Source organism: Papaver somniferum, chromosome 2, assembly GCF_003573695.1.
Source record: "Papaver somniferum cultivar HN1 chromosome 2, ASM357369v1, whole genome shotgun sequence".
NCBI lineage: Eukaryota > Viridiplantae > Streptophyta > Magnoliopsida > Ranunculales > Papaveraceae > Papaver > Papaver somniferum.
The window spans coordinates 73,598,666-73,603,928 of NC_039359.1; positions in this window are offsets into that span (position 1 = coordinate 73,598,666).

Sequence of the window (5,263 nt, forward strand, 5' to 3'; positions counted from 1 at the left end):
TGAAAACTTTAACAGCTCCGTTGGGGATTATGTCAACATTAGGAACCGTAAACCGTGGAGTGTTAGTCTTCGCAACCTCGCTGCTCCTCGGGGCGAAATTCGTCTCTTAAGTGAGGTGAGCGATGCCAAATTGAAGTACGTTCCTGGCACCGAGGGGTCGGTTCGGCATAAATTTTTTCATGCTCGTGAAAGGATCAAGCATGACCATGATTATGAGTGGCATGCCACTGTTATTGAAATTTTTGGTCCTTGGGCTTATGGTTGGATTCCCGGTCCGCGCGGTTGGCGTCCTTCTGAGAGTAGCAGGCCTCGTGAATCTGCTCCTGCTCGTTATGGAGATTTCTTTCCCTGGCGTTTAAATTTCGAGGGCATGGACTTTCCTTATGCTCTCGACGTTGTTGATGGAGACGAGGAAGAGGGTTCTGGTGTTACACTTCCACCGAAGAGTGCCGCTACTACCAAGGTATGGTTATTGCAGATTCTGGCCGCACCCCCCCTTTTTTGAAAATCAAACTTATAATGTATGAGGAAATAAGTCTTTTTATGGAACATGTATTGGTTTACAGGTGTCGAAAAAGAAGAAAATTGGGCCCAAGCACTCTTCTACCATTGTGACGGGTGAGATTGAGGTTCATGATGAAGTTACAAGTCCATTGAACGAAGAGTTTGTCGAGGACGAGGAAATGTCTGATGGGGAAGAACGCACTGATACTTCCCCTCCTGATGTCGAGGAATAGGTTGGTGCGGGTGATGATGGGGGAAATAATACCGCGGTGGCCGAGGTAAGTATTACCGCGGAAAGGTCTGCTCCTGCTGGCGATAACCCTGGTGGTCCAGAATTTATCGGAGGGGGTGAGGCTGTGGAAACTTTCCCCACCATTTCTCAAGAGTTCTCCTTTGACAGGATATATTCCGCAGGGGAACCCTTTGATGTAAATGATTCCCTCGGTTTTTCCGAAGAATTTTCTTTGCTTTCCCCCAATGATAATTGGGATGTGCTCGGGGATTTCGGTAAAGAAAGTGCTTCTATTCAGAATGAGGGCGCGGATGATCATATTGCGCATTGTGATGTCGATACTTGTGCTGATGGGGAAACAACAACAAAGGGGAAGTCTGTGGTTGATTCACCTTAGGAGGATTTCCCTCACTCGCTGATGTTTGAGGGTGAGGATGCGATAATGGATTGGCTTAAGAAAAAGAATTTGTTGTTTGTTCCCCATCCTGCCCCGGTGGTTGCTGGCGAGAAAGATTCCGATGCTTATACTCGTCGGATGATGGAACTATCTTCCGAGGCGCGTGTTGCCGAGATGTGGGGGAAAAGCTTGAGTGTTCCAGAGGCTACCCTCGTAGAGGATCCTCCATCTTCTGTTGCTGAAATGATGGCCATAGCCGATGGGTACCAATATGGTTTTCCCCAGCAGCGTGTCTTGGAGGTAAGTCCTCGTACATAATACTTCGTGACACTCGAATCCTTCGGTGTAATAATGTTTGCTGTTTGACGTGTAGATGATGAGGAGTGAGCATTATAACCATGTGCTGTATCAATTCTTTAAAGCGAAATCCTTGAAGCTGGAGGCTAAGCTTCGTCACAGGGAAAAGGCATTATCTGCGGCTGAGGTGGAGATAAAAGAACTGAAGAATAGCCTTAAAGAGAAAGAACGGCTGGGTGACGCGGAGGCTGGTCTTCGTTCAGATCTTGCCACCGTTCGCGCTGAGTTAGAGCAAACCCACGGCAAAGTTTCAGCTTTCACAGGTTTAGTTCTTCTCCATCTTTTATCCTTCGTAATTCCTTTCTACTACTTTGTTGTTCTGTTTGAGTCTCCCCACCCTATCTCCAGTGGGTGGAGTCCCCGAGATGATATGGCTTCTGAATGAAAGGGAACGACAAAAATCTCGTATCAAAGAGTTGGTCGAAAAAATTAAGAGCGAAGCCAAAAAGTGGGACGCTCGGGCTAAGGGATGGCGCGTAAGGCATGTTCAAATGGTTGATATGCAGAATCTGTATAACCTTGACCGTAATTTGTTCAATGGTGCGCTGCTGTGGACACGTGAGAATCTGCGGGAATCCCGTGAGCGTTCTTCGTTATTAGAGGCTAGAATACATCTTCTGGAAGAGGAATTACGAAAGGCTCGCTCCCTTCCGTTTCCGGAAATTAGAGAGAGTATGTCGTGTCTTACCAGATAAAGGGACGATGCCAGGGCCGAGGTTGGGGCTCTCAGCAAAGCCCTTGCTGCGTCTCGAGATGAAATAGCCCGCCAGGCTGAGTCTGAGAGAAATCTCGAAGTATGCATGTACAAACTTAACAAAGAGGTAACAGAGACAAACAACGAAGTCAACCATCTTCGTCACATGGATTCGATGAAGCAGGTAGAATTAGATACAATTCAATTTGCTCTCACCAACCTTCAACTAGATTATAAAAATTATCCGAGGAATATGGCTATCTTGACGAAGCGCGAGACCCGGTTGTTAATGGGTATGAAGAGGCTTCGGCTTGTGTCGAAGGTATAACCTCATTTCATCGAGTGTGATTATGTCATTTCTGTGCTAACTCCCTTGTGTTGTCTTTTTCAGAGCTCGAGGGACAGCTTCGCGCTGCAAATGAAAAATTTGAAAAGGCTCAATCTTCCTTAGTGCAGCAGGAAGAACAGACCAATTATTTTAAGAGTCTGGTGGCGTCCCGCGAGGAGGCCGTTGGTGCTGCTTCTAAAGAAGTGAATCGTCTATCCTCGTTGTTATCTCAAGCCCACCAGCGAACGACAGTTATTATGCATAAGGCTCGGTGTCAGTTGGCGGAGGAGACAAACAAGATGCTGGAGAAGATTGAGCTTGGCCTTAAGGCCGAACATGGCCTCGTCAAGAGCTATCCGCGTCGTCCTGTACCTGCCCCCTTGTCTGGCTCCTCGGGACCCTCTTCTGGTGGGAGCGTCCATTCGACTCTTCGGAACAACCCTGCTGATGGGGCGGCATCTTCCAAGTAGAAACCACGGCATCAGCCTTCAAATATATTTTGCTAGTATTTTGTAAAGAGAATGTTTTTGATGTGTTTCTTCTTTGAATTAGCCTTTGACGCTTTTTGTAACCAACCCTCATGGAATAGATCATCCTTTTGGTATACCTGCAGTATCAGTTTGTTTTTATTTTAAGCATTGTGAGGAAGGACATTAAAAACAAAAGAAGAATGTTTCAAGTGTTTGGGTGCGATACCGGAGGGAGGTACCTTCGTGATCGTCTTGAGACCTGTCACCCCGCTGGCGAACCCTGGGCCAGAGGATTCCCAGACGGTGGGGGCCGAGGCAACGTTCTAGGATATGGGGTTAAAATATTTACATACACCCATTCCGTCGACCCGTTGCCTTAAGATTGGTTGGGTATCTCTTTCTGCTGGGTGCCTTCCCCCTGGTCTTACACTCATAGACACTGATAGGGGAGCCCTGAGATATTGTAGATTAACTACTTTCCCCAATATTGTTAACAAATTTTGTTTACTTGAAGGTTTCAAAAAGCTTGTTTGATTGATAGGTTGAGGCCTGTTACTCCTCGTCCAGAGATAGAAATATGTAAAGCGGTTACGCTGCCTTCTTCTTCTGGTATTCTTCACGCATATGCAAAGCTGCGTTGCTCCTATGGGTAGTACGGTTTGAGCCACTTAGCATTCCAAGGATGCCGGAGGACCTCGCCTTTCAGATTGCGAAGATAGTAGGAACCGTTTCCCGCAATGTCGTGTATTATAAAAGGTCCTCCCCATGTAGGTGCTAAATTTCCTCATTTCTTCTCTCGTTGATACTGTGGGATTGTTCTTAGAACATACTGCCCCTCTACAAAATTTCGAAGCTTTACCTTTTTGTTGTACTCCCTCGCTAGTCTTCGTTGATAATTTTCCATCTTCTGAAATGCTGCTTCCCTCCTTCCTTCTAGGTCGTCCAATCTCTCTAACATCATGTCTGTTGTGAGATTTTTTTCCCATGCTTCGGTCTTTGTGGTTGGCATGAGGATCTCTGTTGGGATGACCGCTTCCGCTCCATAAGTGAGGAGAAACGGGGATTCCCCAGTGGCAGATCTTCGTGTTGTCCTGTATGCCCATAACACATTGTGCAGCTGTTCACACCATCGCCCCTTATGTTCGTCTAATTTCTTTTTGAGGATAAGGGCGAGAGTCTTGTTAGTGGCTTCCGCTTGTCCGTTGCTTTGAGGGTATATGGGGGTGGATTTGTTCTTCCTTATTTTGAAAGTATCGAAGAGCATGTCTATATTTTTACCCTGTAATTGCTTACCATTATCGGACACGATTTCCGCTGGTATGCCGAACCTGCAAATGATGTTTTGGAATATGAAAGTAAACACATCCACGTCTCTGATCCTGGTAAGGCTTTAGCTTCTACCCATTTACTGAAGTAGTCCGTGGCTACTATCAAAAATCGTCTTTTCCATGATCCTTCGATGAAAGGCCCGACGATATCTATGCCCCATTTTGCAAATGGCCACGGGCTATCTACAGAATTTAACGTTGTTGCTGGCGCGTGTATCTTTTTGGCGAAATGCTGACATTCTTCACATCGTCGGGACATTCTTGCGGCATCCTGTATCATTGTGGGCCAGTAATATCCTTGCATTTTTTCTTTGTAGGCTAGTGATCTCATTCCGCTATGATTCCCTGCGTCACCATAATGGATGTCGTTTAGAATTCGATGCCCCTCTTTGCTGGACAAGCAACGTAGTAACGGTCCGAGGAAGGATTTCTTGTACAGGACCCCATCCCGAGGATCATATCTTCCTACTTTGGAGAGTATTTTCCTGGCTTGTTTATGATCCGCGGGTAAGGTTCCATCTTCGAGAAACGCATGGATCACCATTCTCCAATCATCTTCGTTGCTGAAATCTTCGTCTTGATTTGCTCTTGACAGGATATCTTCTTCGACAAAATCGTTATGGATGTCTTCTCCTACCCGATCTTCGATATTTTCTTCCACTGTATCTTGATTGGTAGCAAAGGAGAATTGCGATGCAATTTAAGGCTCGTATACCCTTGTTATTTTAATAGCTTCGATGCTTTTGTCCTTCAGCATGGATGATATATATGCTAGGGCATCCGCGTTCCTGAGATCCCTTCTGCATAAGTGCCGGAACTTGATGTTCGGAATTTGTGATGCCAATGTTTGGACCAAGGCCATGTAAGCTGAGAGGGTGTCGTCGTACACATTGTACTCGAGCCCTATTTGTCGTATGACAAGCTGCGAATCACTTGTCAGTCTTACATCGGTT